Raw genomic sequence first — 14,784 nt, forward strand, 5'->3', positions numbered from 1 at the left:
CATACAAACCATGATAATGAAATGTTTGACTTCCATGATTTCAAAATCAGCTGTCTCACTTTCTCATTGTTCTGTCATTCTGGGAGTGCATGACAATGTATCAGTAAGATACGTATGTTTACCTTTCATGTAGATAATAGTAAAGCTGTACTTGCTTTAACATCATACATTGCAATCGGGCTGGGGTTATGTGTATCAGCTTGTTCAAAATCGTTATTAGTGGTTGGTGATTTGTTTCAATCTGGATTGGCCTTCCGTATATATAGTCATTAAATTTGGAACAATGCAAACACAACAGTAAGAAGTTATTGTTCTATTTGGGCATAGTGCATCTCTGTTTGAGTCAGGGTATGGGATGCACATGCAATTGGAATGCCCTCCTGAAGAAAAGCTTCACCAAGGCCATACTGAGAGCCATGATAGGAGAGTGTCACAGGCTTATGGACATCATAGTATCTTAGTGTGGGTGGACTGGTAATTCTCTTTTTCAAAGTATCAATTGCCTCCTGGTGCTGGTCAAACCACAACCATTTTATATTTTTACATGTCAATTCATGTAATGGTGCAGAAAGTTCACTGACATTCAGGATGAATTTTCCCAAATAATTAATCATACCCAGAAAACGCTGTAAAGATGGAACATTTTCTTGGACCTGCATTTCATTGACTGCTGTTATCTTTGATGGATCTGGCTGTAGCCATGAACTTGTGAACATGTGACCAATGTAGTTAACTTCTTTCAGTTTGAGTTTATGTTTTAAATGATTTAGCTTGAGGTTGCCATCACATGCATGGTCTAGAACTTTCCTGAGATTTCTGTTATTTTCATTTTCAACATTGCCTCCAACGATAATGTCATCCACAATAATGGCACAAGGATATCCAGCAAATATCTGTTCCGTGGCATACTGAAATACTTCACTGGTGGAACTGATTACAAACGGCATTCTTAAAACCCTGTATCTCCCAGATGCTGTGCTGAATGTAGTTAATAAAGAAGATTTCTAATCCAGCGAGATTTGCCAATAGGAGTTCTTGGCATCTTTAAAACTGAGAAAACAGTTGAATTTGGCATCAGTACTGCTACATTCTCTTCTGTCCACATTGGATGATAAGGACATTTGAGGGCTTTATTTAAGTCTCTAGGATCAATGTATATCTGAATGTCATCTGAGCTTTTCTTGTGGGCTGCCACCATGGATGATACCCATTCAGTAGGCTCTGTCACAAGGGTAAGAACACCATTCTGTCTAATTCTGCTTTTACTTTACTTTGCATTGCTACTGGGATTTTACATGCAGATCTAATGACTGGGTATATTCTGTCATTCAACTTCATAGAATATATGTTAGAAATGCTACATCTAAAGAAATCCCAATCCCTCCGCACCACATGCTCCAGAGACCTCAACCTCATTGCCACAATTAACAGAACATGCTGGAGGGAAAGGTTCATAATCCAGAGACTGCCCATACTATGGAACAGACTTCCCATACATGTCAAATAGAGCACCTCGCTGACCCTCTTCAAGAGAAATCTTGATGAGTGGATGGGAAACAGAAAATTCACCCCGGGGATAACCCCAGTGGCTGTACTCGACAGAGGCACTGGCAACTAAGGTTGGGTGGCACTATGTCAGGGTAATCCTATGGCTAGGGTTGTAAAGGCCCCAGGGCCATTAGCCTAGTACACACCTATGAACCTATGTAACTGGAAGTTTACCAAGTTCATCTTTGAAGATGTCAGAATATTCTTCAAAGATAAGTTGTGAAAAACCATAATTTTCATTTGTATTCAAATGGTGCATTTTTTTAATGAGCAAAATCAAACCCATTCTTAGGCTGTCTCCTAAGCTTAGTAATGACTGTACATCTCTTCAAACTGCATAGAAATGTAAATCATAACTGTTACCTGCAGAATGGCCGGGAAGGACTACATCGCCAGCTGTCTGAATTTCTTTGCCACCATAAGCAACTAGTTTTGTGCTGTTTTTTGAGTCGAGGATCTCTCCAGCTTTTACTTTTGCATAAGCTTTTGCTGATATAATGTTACATTTGGATCCAGTGTCTAATTTAAGCTCTACTGGTTTTCCTTTAATTTGCACAGTACAAAATATTTCACTCTCTGCTGACAAGTGAGAGTCCAATGTGTAGACTATCTCGCCAAACATAGAAACACCATCAACAAAAAAGTTTCATCACTGCTGTCAGGGTCTGCTACAGTCTCAGTTTGATTCACTGTCTTCGAAATTTTATCATGGGTCTGTGCCAATTTACAGAACCTTTTGAAATGACTCCACTTTTTGCATTTGTGGCACTGTTGTGGCACTGTTGACCATAGGCTAAACACTTCTCTCGTTTAGGTTCTTGACTGCCCCCACAATTGCAACAGTTAACTATGGCAGGTCCACCAACTTCACTAACTATTAGCCCATAGCAATCCTATCCCCTCTATCAAAAAGCCTTGAAAGGTGTGTTCACACCCAAATACATCTCCTAGACAATAAATTACTTAGAAATACTCAGCATGGCTTTCACCCCTACCATAGTACTACCACAGCCCTTATTAGCTTCACTAACACCATCAGTCAACTTAGAAATAAAGCTGTCCTAGTATCAGCAATCTTTTTAGACTTATCAAAAACCTTCGATACAGTGTCTCATAACAAACTGCTGACTGCCTTGTCCAAATTGAACCTAAGCTACTCCACTCTAGCCTGGTTTCAGAACTACCTCATAGATGGGCAACAAGCAGTATGGTGGAACAAAGCTCTTTCTCCCTTACTACCAGTGACTATGGGCATGCCTTAAGGGTCTGTTCTCGGCCCCCTCCTTTTTAACCTGTTTACAAATAATCTCCATAATGCTACAACTCCAGCAACCCTTATACAGTATGCAGACGACTCCACTGTCATATGTTCTACCCCAACTCTACCTGAACTACAGAACTTAACCCAAATATCCTTCAATGCTATTGAATCATGGTTGACAGATGCCCAATTAATCTTGAACTCAAATAAAACTAAACTCATGCTCTTCCACTCCACTAAATTCACAACCCAATCCACGTATTTCAACATCACATCCAGTAATAAGACTTTGATTGAACCAGTACCATCCACCCAACTTCTCGGTGTTGTTATTAATCAAAATCTGAAGTTCGACTAACACATTGCCCAGACTGTAAAAAAAGTGCACAAGAAAATAGGTACCTTATACAGATGCAAAAGCTACCTAACCACAAACTCCAGAATAACCACAGCCAGATCTCATCTTCTGTCAACTTTACTATATGCCTCAGCCATCCTTACGAATCCCTCCAAATCAGACCTAAGAAAGCTAGATGCCTGCTATAGTAAGATAGCTAAATTTGCCACTAGCTGTTCTCCTAGAACCCATCATTGTAAGGCCCTAAGACAACTATCTTGGTTAGAACTACCCCACCAACTCATTCTCACACAACTCTCTACTGCCCACCAAATGTACTATAAACCTGATAAAACACCAGCTCTACAAGGCCTTCTCAATCCCCATATAAGTAACTGTCCACTCAAAATTAGAAATATAACTAGCTTAAGAAACATCAAGCATCACATTAAAGCCCATCTCACCAATTCCTGGACTTGTACATGTACTGGGCGTGGGTAACCCAAACCATGGAACTAGCTGATTTTAAAATTTTAATTGCATATGTAATGAGCATTTAATTTAAGCCATATGAGTATACCTTATGTTGTTTTTTTTCTTTCTCACTGTTAATATCTGCCAGATTTTAAGTCTTCAGTTTGCTATGCTACCTGTAAATAAGACTAAGTATCGTAATTGCACTCTTATTGTATATAATGTCACTACCTACTACTACTACTGTAAGAACTGTCTTCTAGAAGCATTGTTATGCAAGATTATTGGTCTTGTCCCCCACTTGACCAGTTTATTCTGGTCTAGTCTTTTTACCGTTATGAATGTCTGTTACTAATTTTCCTTTTTTGTATTATACAATTTTCTTTCTACTTACAAAATAGTTTACTAACAATGGAGCTTTTCTCTCCGGTTGTCCACTGAAAAAGGGTTTTATGCCCATTCGGACTCTCCTGGTAAACAAATGTAAAATAAAATAAATAAAATATGGCGCAACTCTTTGAATTACACTTATGAGGCTGTATTGTCTTAGTTTTTTGTTGCACATTGTTGACATTTGCAGCAGCATATATTACAAGCATACTAGTATGTTTTTCTGTGAGTTAATCAGTAGCTTTGTTAAATTCCCTATCATGTAGTAGAATTTTTCTTACAGTGTCATTATTAATGCCACACACAAGGTGGTCTTTTATTAAATCATCTTGTAGATCCCCAAATCTACATGTCTTTGCTTTATTTCTTAAGTCGGTAACATATAGTTCCATAGTTTCACCAGGTTTTTGATTTCTCATATTGAATTTATGTCTCTGCATCGTTATATTAATTTGGGGGTTACACAGTTCTCAAAACTTATACTTTAAACATTCTGGATATTCATGGTTCTCAGCCTCAGCAATGACATTGTGGTTTTCTCCCTCCCCTGTATAAACAGCAGGTGCATATATGAAAGAACATTCTTGCTCGATAGCCTCCAAGTCTGCCAAACTGAGAAGTATAAATGCTTGTGTGCATGCGTCTTTATCTGAATGGGCAGCTGTTATGAAGATATCATATTCTTGTGCAAACATATGCCAGTTCTCCATGACATTGCCATCAAACACCAGTAGTTTGGTCTGTGAAATCCATCTGCCATACCGTCAAAGTATATTCGTTTACCTTTCCACTTAAATCATTCGTTAACAATCTGACAATATTTAGTTGGCATCCCACTTCTGACACCATGTAAAATGACCAGTGGAGAGATTGCAAATTATCAGTGGTTTACTGTACAGCCAGCATGAATTCACCTGCATGCACATTCATGACTTGCACATAACTGAACTTGTTTAACACTGTCTTCCCCCATGTGCTTCCTTAAACTACAGTAGCTGTCAAGGTATAATCACTGTTCTACAATACATTCTTCCTATTTGTTATAATCTTTTACTGTTAATAATGGAGCTTTACTTCCTGGGCCTCCACTAAAGTAGAAAGAAAGAAAAGAAAATACAATTGCCTAGGCTGGGATAATCATTCCACTAACTATTAAAAAAACTAGCACATACTAAAGGTGTAATTTCACTGCAACAAAGGCTGCAGATCTGAGTGTGACTAGATAGCATCTCTGACTGAGGCTAAACCAGTCATTCAACTAATCTAATAGCCTATGGGTGGGGGAAGGAAAATACAAAAGGACAAACTGTAAACTCGTAGCACTTTCTATAACAACCCTCCCCCACTGAAGTTTGTCAAATCTGACCTGCAGTATGCTAACAAGCTTCTCTGAAAACCCTGCCTCTGTGTGAACATGTGACTTAAACAGCACTAAAATGTAAACAAATTACTTTAGAAAGCAACTGATTCTAGAAATGAGATAATGCCATTTTAAGTAAATAATTAAAAAAAGTGTGTGTGTGTGTGTGTGTGTGTGTGTGTGTGTGTGTGTGTGTGTGTGTGTGTGTGTGTGTGTGTGTGTGAGACTGACAGCAAGAGAGAGAGTTCACAATGTTAAACATTATGAAGTATGAAATTTTTAATGTCTAGAATTATTAATCAGCTTTTATCTTCTATGATTTTCCAGGAAATCAATGTGCAGAGAAGCACTATGGGGCAAAATTAGGGACAGGAATGGGAGAGCTGTAATGTCTCTCTTTCTATATTTATTTATTTCATTCATTTACTCACAATGAGAGAGCTGAAGATGTCTTCACTTAACAAAGTGGCACTAAGAGACAGCTGAGTTTGAGAGAGAGAGAGAGAGACAGCACTGACTGTAACAGGCAGTCCATCATAACCAGACGTACAAAACTGTCTGGAATTATTGAATGACTTTAATCTTCAATGTTTTACCAGGACATTGATGTGCAGAGAAGCAATATGGGGCAAAATTAGGAACAGGAAAGAACTGAGGGGAGATGTTTCCACTTACTAAAGCAGCTCTAGTTCTTGTGTGTGTGTGTGTGTGTGTGTGTGTGTGTGTGTGTGTGTGCGTGTGTGTGTGTGTGTATGTGTGTGTGTGTGTGTGTGTGTGTGTGTGTGTGTGTGTGTGTGCATGTGTGTGTGTATGTATACATGTGCATGTGTCTCTGTCTATGTTGTGATGTCCCCACACTGGGTCAGTAATCAAGGAGCCTGAATCCTAACCACTGGCACTGGGGGATGTTCACGTGGAATACAAACTGATACACTCAGTATTTCCAGATGCAGACCTCTCTGCATCAAGCACAATTTCCCTTAAGAACACACAAGGCACACACTCAGCCCGGGGTCTGGGTGCCTCTATCTGTCTCTCCCCAGCTCCCCAATAAGGGTCCCCACTGGAAAAGCTTCAGAGTGAAGCCCTCTGCTGAGTGCCTAAGCCAAGTCTTCCACCAGTCTCTCTGTGAAGCTAGTGTTTCATGCCCCCAATTAGCTGACATACACATACTCTGAGATTTGATTTGCATATACACACACACACCTGGGAAAGGCTGGCACAGATTTACTAGCTAAGCCCCCTTCTGCTCAGACTATAAGGTGGTTATCACTGCCAGCAGGCACTACAAAGCCAGCTACCTAGGGATCTTACAAGGGTACCCAATTATTCTGACTGAAGTCAGTATTAATACAAATGGTAATGTTGACCAAACAGCAAGGCTTTCAGGAGTGGCCAGAGTTATCACCAAAGAAGTATATGCAAATACTCTTAAAACTTAAATATATTCCTAAAAGGACCAGCCACAGTGAAAAGTTTAAATATATTTAATAATAAATAATAAAAGAACATGAAAATACTAAACATATATTTGCAGTAAACACCAGAATTTCAGTCACAGGTAATATTAAAAATAACACTGATGGAAATTTTCACACAGTTATACAAAACAGTACTTCTAATCTCATTATATTTTCCTGACAAATCTAAAAGAATTACTGTTTCCTAGTTAAGTTGTTTACTACCACAAGGCAAGATGATGTGCGTGAGGGTATTTCCAGTCAGGTTTCCAAAAACAGACTGCCCAGTCTGACTGAGAGCCCTCTCAATATAATACCTAAATATTATTTCAGAGTTGATTACAGAATAACATCACATCTGGTCATCTGATTTCTGGTTCCCATGCTATCACCAGCACTAGAAGCTGACAGGATTTTAGCACCTATGTGTTACCATACCCACAGTTAGAGCTTTTCTCAGATCTCCTGGAAGTCATAAAACCATAAAACCATTTCACTCTTCCTACAGGAGCTACCAACAGTTCTCTAGCACAGATACTGTGTTTCTGGCTTCATTCAAAACTGTGGGATAACATCTTTATGGCTTAACCCATAAAGTAATTTAATTTCAGATATATTTTAAAGTCAGGTGGATTAAGAGTAACCTCTTCACTTCCAGTATATGTTGTTAAACTGTATACATTTAAACAGTTAAAATAATGCATGTACATTTTCCTTCCAACATGACACACTGTTGATACATTTTAACACAAGCAAACCTCACAAATACATTTTCAGCGCAAGCATCTGCACAAATCAGTTTGATATACAAGTAACACATAATTATTTACAAAGTTCCAGCTAGCTGTGCTGCCATATGTTACAAATCCACTGCCCTCCTTCTCCTGACATGGCTGGCAGTACCTCCTATCATCACAACTCTCTCCCCTTGAAGACTAAAGCTAGTTTTTCAAGCTCCCATTGAGAAACGTTGCTTGAGAGGAATGAGCCTATCTGGAAGTACATTAACCAATACCCTGTCTTGAAATTTTCCCTTGGGTTGCTGACCTACACTGTCCTATCATATGCCTGCAACTCTAGGCTCCACCATAGTAGCATGGGATTTTGCTGGGTGGCTTGCTGTAGCCATAGATCCCCCTCAGACTCCTTCTGCCTCCTACAGCAAATACATAGCACCAGGGCCTCCCTATCATGATAAGATTTCTTCATGTTACAATGTGTGCCCCTGTCTCCTGCCTAGCAGTTCTACCATGTAGTTGACATCACTGACCCTCCTTGTCACTTTGAAGGGTTCCTGCCAAGCTGCCTGCAGCTTATTGTGTCTGACAGGAATGAAAACCATCACCTGCTGCCCCACAGCATACTCTCTGGCTTGAGCATTCCTATCATACAAGAGCTTTTTCTGCTGTTGGGCTCCTGCCGGGTTCGCCTGGGCCAAGCCCATGATCTCCCTGAGCATATGCCACAACAGACTCCTTGTGAGAGTCACACTCACCGTCCCACTCATCACAAATCAAATCTAAATATCCCCTCTCGCTATGCCCATACAGCAGTTCAAAGGGTGAAAAACCTGTGGATTCTTGGGGTACCTCTCTGTAAGCAAACAGCAATTGGGACAAATATTTGCCCAACCCTCACTTAAACTGGTCTGAAAATGCCCGTAGCATGGTCTTTAGTATCGAGTTTAATCTCTCCACAAGACCATTAATCTGGGGAAGGTAGGGGATGGTCTTTAGGTGCTTCACTGCACAGTGCTTTCACAGACAAGCCAGCAGGTCTGATATGAAAATGGCACCTCTGTCAGTCAGTATTTCTTTTGGGAAACTGACCCTGCTGAAAGTCTGTAACAAAGCATTTGCCACCTTTTCTGCCTCAATGGAGGACAAAGCCACTGCTTTAGGGTATCTAGTAGCATAATCTAACACCACCAGGATATACGTCTTCCCTGTGGAGGTTAGGATACTCAGAAACCCCACAGTATCCATAGCTACCCTCTGAAATGGCTCCTCAATCACAGGCAAAGGCATCAAAGGAGCTTGTCTCCTGCCTTGCCTACTTTTTGGCACTGTTCACAGATCCTATAGTACCCTTTTTATATCCCTTCCCATCCTAGGCCAATAAAAGTTCTGCATAATACATCTCTTGGTATGATTTATGCCAATATGACCTGCAAAAGGAATGTCATGGGCTTTGACTAGAAGTCTAGGCACTACCAATTGATGTAATAACTCAACCTCTAGCCCTTCCACAGGGTCCACTCTCTGTACAGTAACTCTTTGTTCCAGTATACAGACTCCCCTTTTGCATGAGAATCAGGTGCCTCCCTAGCTACGTCCTTCAAGCCTCTTAGTGTAGGGTCTGAGAGCTGAGCCTGTCCCTTTGTTACTTTTCCCAGCCCCCCTTCCACAGGAACACTGCTGTCCTCTGACAGTGCTACCTCATTGTCAGCCTGGATACTACCACTCACCTCTTTGCAGTCACTTCCAAAGGAACACCAGTACCTACCAGCAGCTGTGGCTCACCTTCAGGCTTACTGATACAGGGTAGCTCCCTCCCTGAAATAGTCACCTCACCAGCCCTGGCTTCAGGTATGAGGTCTGTCTGGGTCTTCCCCAGGCTGCCAGACCCTCATGTCTGTCTCCAAGCCTGATTGCGTGCAATTACCTGCATAAAAGGGACTGCTTATCAAAATCATTCTCTATCAAGACATCTGCAAGGGATATCCTCAAACACACCTACTTGCTTTCTTCCTTTTCCACCCTCCCAGTCAAGGTGAGCTTTGGCCAAAGGCATTTGTAATGGGGTCCCTCCTAAAGCTCTGACTGGAGTGGACTGCCCACTGTTCCTCTTTAAGTACTACAGGCTTTACAATGGTTATGTCAGAGGCTGTGTCTCTCTTAGCAGTGGCCTGTCTTCCATCCATTAAGATAGGATATAACCTCTTGTGATAGTTTGGTACCCTTGTTATCTCCAGACAACTTACCACTGGTATACTGTTATTCCCACTTGCTGGATCCCACACCATTTATTCCCCATCTTGCATCTGTTGATATATATATGCTACATAGCCCCACCAGTTACATTTAAAACATTTAACCCTTGAGCCTGGCCTAGTACCTAAAGTAGTGGCTTCCCTTGTTACTGGAAGACTCTGTTGGGGTGATTTAGGCTGCCCACCATGGGCTCCCTTATATCCATGTGCAGCACTGGGTATCCCTTTCCTGTACAGTGATGCCCTGCTTGCTAAGCAGTGATCCTCCTTTTTCCCCAGCTCATCTGCAGAGTTGCACTCTTGGTCTGTCAACCGGATTCTCATGTCCTCAGGCAAAGTGCTAAGGGCTTGTTCCCAGCCCTTCAAAAGTAGTAACCTGACACCATTTCACCCAGCTATGAAAATAAGTGCTTAACTCAGCAATATAATCACACACACATTTATCTGCCTTGCATCTATGCTCATGAAATGTTTTTCTGTAAACTTCAGGTGCTAGCTTAAAACATTCTAGTAAACAATGTTTACTTTGTCATAGTTTAAATAATCAATATCAGACAATTTAGAAACAGCAGTTACAGCTTTACCATGGAGTAAGGGGGTCAGGAACCATACTCAGAGCCTTTGGTCAACATTATATTATACTATTTGCATACCCTTTCAAATATATGAATAAAGCTATCAAAATTATCACCATCAGTAAATTGTGGAAGAAATTTACTTAACTTTATTGCTTCTGTGGTTTGGTTATTCCCTTCCCCATTACCTCCATGACCCTGATGAAGAGTCAACATCTCCCTCTCATGTTAATGCTGCTTCGCATTCTCTTCCACCTCCAATTGCTGCTGTCTGTCTGCTGATTCTAATTCCATCTGTTTTGCCTCTCTGTCTCTCAGCTGATTCTAATGCCATATGTTTGGCCTCCAGTTCAAGTCTCTTTAACTCCAGACAGATTTCTAAGTCATATGTGGAAAAGGTGAACTGTCCTGTTTCTGAGGGCTGCATATTCCTATCACCAGACTGGTTATCCTCCTGGTTGTTGGCCTGAGCTCCAATTAAGGATGAAATCATTTCCTCTTTAGTCAGGTTGACCTACATCAGTCCTTTGGCTTCACACACCTTGGCCAACTGGTTCTTTGTCAGCTTGGTATAATTGCCTGCTCTTCCTGACTAAACTAAACTAACAACAAAAAAAATAAATACATGAATAAAACTGTTGTGATATGAAACTCTGAATATTCACCTTGTGGCTGCTTGAAAGTACACCTTTAGTGACAACTACTTACAAGCTACACAAGTTCAATATTCATACCACTGCTCACCAATATGTGACATCCCCATGCTGGGCCAGTAATAAAGGAGCCTGAATCCTCACCACTGACACTAGAGAGGGACATTTACTTGGAATAAAAATAGATACACTCAGTATTTTCAGATGTAGACCTTTCTGCATCAAGCACAATTTCCCTGAAGAACACACAGGGTACACACTCAGCCCAGGGTCTGTGTCTCTATATCTATCTCTCCCCAGGTCCCTGGTAAGGCTCAGCACTGGCACAGCTTCAGAGTTAAGTCCTCAGCCAAGTGCCCAAGCCAAGTCCTTCACCACTCTCTCTGTGAAACCAGTGCTTTGTGTCCCTGCTCCAAGTAGCTGAAACACACTTTGAGATTTGATTTGCACACACACACACACACCTGGGAAAGGCTGACACAGGTTTACTTGCTATGCCCCTTCTGCCCAGACTGTAAGGTAGTTATCACTGCCACCAGGTGCTACAATGCCAGCTACCTAAGGCTCTTACTAGGGTACCCAAAATACATATATGAGTGAAATCATTAATACAAATGATAATGTTGACCAAACAGCAAGGCTTTCATGAGTGGCCAGAGTTATCACCAAATAAATATATGCAGATACTCTCAAAACTTAAATAACTTTCTAAAAGGACCAGCCACAGTGAAACGTTTAAATATATTTAATAATAAATAATAAAAGAACATGAAAATACTAAATATCTCTATTTACAGTAAACACCATAGTTTCAGTCACAGGGAATATTAAAAATAACACCAATGTAAAGTTTCACACAGTTATAGAAAAACAGTACTTCTAATCTCACTTTATTTTCCTGACTAATTTAAAAGAATTACTGCTCCCTAGTAAAGTTACTCACTACCGCAAGGCAAGATGATGTGGGTGAGGTCTTATCTAGTCAGGATTCCAAGAACAGACTGCCCAGTCTGACTGAGAGACTTCTCAATATAATATGTACATTTTATTTCAGAGTTCATTATAATAAGTGACATCACATCTGGTTATCTGACTTCTGGTTCCCATGCTATCACCAACACTAGAAGCTGACAAGATTTTAGCACCTATATGTTACCATACACACTGATAGAGCTTTGCTTAGATCTCATGGAAGTCCTAAAACCATAAAACCATTTAATTCTTCCTACAGGAGCTACCAACTATTCTGTAGCACAGAGATTGTGTCTCTGGCTCTATTCAAAACTGTGGAATAACATCTTTATGGCTTAACCCATAAAGTAATTTAATTTCAGATATATTTTAAATTCAGGTGGCTTAAGATTAACCTCCTCACTTCCAGTATATGCTGTTACAATGTATACATTTAAACAGTTACAATACTGCATGCACATTTCTTTTTCTTCTAGCAGGGCACACTGTTGATGCATTTTAACACAATCAAACCTCACAAACACATTTTCAGCACAAGCATCTGCACAAATCAGTTTGATATACAAATGACATATAATTATTTACAAAATTCCAGCTAGTTGTGCTGGCATATGTTACAAATCCACTGCCCTATTTCTCCTGGCAATACTGGGAGTACCTCCTATCATCACATATGTATATATCGGCCTGCCTGTGTTTCAGAATCTGTGTGTTTCTATGTACATGTTTCTAAGTCTGTCAGTCTGTACTTTTGCGTGTGTGTGTGTGTGTGTGTGTGTGTGTGTGTGTGTGTGTCTGTCTGTGTGTGTGTCTGTGTGTGTGTGTGTGTGTGTGTGTGTGTGTGTGTGTAGACATCAAATACTTTAATAGCTTATGTTTTGCATGTACAATAATTCTTCAAACAACCATTACGTGTACTACAGCAAGTTTGGAACATTAGGTAGATGAATTATTTTACATCAAAAATAAATAAAAAAAGTACAAAATAATTTAACCATTAGCCCATTCTCTAAGCACAATAATAACTTCCACTGTATGTGTTATAGTATAAATAATGCATTTCCAGGGATGCAGAGGCTCTCTGTCTACAGCACCAGGTTTTGGAACACCCTTAGGTGTGCGTCATTTATATAACAACACACACCCTATTTGGTATTATCGCTTGCTTAGCAAGGGTACTGTGAATATTATGCTGCTTAGATTATTTTAAGTGCACCCATGTGTGTGTGTGTGTGTGTGTTTTATTTATATATATATATATATATATATATATATATATATATATATATATATATATATATAATATAATGTGTGTGTGTGGGTCCCCTTCACATTGCCGAATTTCATATCGTTGTGACCATATGATTGAAATTTGAAATGTCGACAATGCGGAACCGGCGTCTCCGTACAGTGTGGAATGAAAAGATTTCCACTATAGTGCGATCTCGGAGTTGGTATATTTAAGTTAAGGGGGTGTGGGGAGCAGAGCCCCCCACAGGGGGTGCAGTGTTTAGGTAAGTGTTTGTTGTTTTACTTTTGTAGTTCATATGTTCGACATTTCAAATGTCGATCATATGGTCTCAGTCATATGAAATTCGCCATTTTGAAGTGTCAAACATATGTAGTAGATCCATATATATATATATATATATATATATATATATATATATATATATATATATATATATATATATATAGATCTAGGACTTTTGATCGAAAGATCAAAAGCCCAAATCCATTACCACCGAACACACTTTAACGAAAGTGCTTTCATTGAAAAAGCACTTTTGTTAAAGTATGTTAAAAAAAAACACAAAATCTACTGCACCCCCACACACCTCCTACTTTAATATTCTCACACCGAGGTCACACTAAAGTGGGGAGGAAAAGGGAATTTTCTCTTACTGCACTGTAGTACGACAGGAACAACAAGCATACTTACGTGAAAGTGCTGCTTCGGTGAACAGCACTTTCACACAAGTATGCTCACCAAATTGGGATTCAGTGAAAGATGCAGTAGAGCATCTGTACAGATCCCGTCTATATATATCTATATCTATAGATATATATTTTGGTTCATAGGATTAGGTACTTACAAGGCTATTGAGCTATGAGAATCTTATGTTGCCTGAACCATGGTAGTTTTTAGTTTTTTTTGTACATGAATTACCCAAAGGTGGTCAGAAAAGGGATATGTTGGGGCATTTACTTGTTTCCCCTATCCATGAGATTCATGGGTTTTAAACTGGGTGGGTGGAATTTAAAATTTCCTATCCACTTACCCAAATAATGTTTGAATAGTGTAAGGGAACTGCTTGGCTTTATGTGGAGTGTAAAATGGTTGCATAGACGCAGTATCCTCTGTGTTACATACCTAACATTCCAGCATGTCTTGTTTATGTTGCAAAATAGAATCCTTGAGCAGGTGTTAACTCTGCCATTGCACTTGCAAATGTGTAACAGGTCTGACAGGATATGATCTGTTAAGGCTCTATTAGAGAGGTAGTGTTCACCTCTTAAAGCCTGTAAGATACTGGGAAGAGGGATAAGGCTTTGAGACAGTTTGCATAGTTTTTTTATGGTTTACAGCCTTGAGTTTTTTTATCCTTTCTCATTCTGTCAGTCATTAGTCTGGTGATCAATTTGCCCATTTACTCTCACATAGAGGCACAGGCCTTACCAGCCCTCATGCCCCCAGTTAGGTAAGAGTCAGACACAAATCTCCCCCAGTGGCAGCTCTGAGGGTTGCTAATTTACCAGAT

This window comes from Protopterus annectens, chromosome 5.part0, assembly GCF_019279795.1.
Source record: "Protopterus annectens isolate FY-2018-M chromosome 5.part0, PAN1.0, whole genome shotgun sequence".
Classification (NCBI taxonomy): domain Eukaryota; kingdom Metazoa; phylum Chordata; order Ceratodontiformes; family Protopteridae; genus Protopterus; species Protopterus annectens.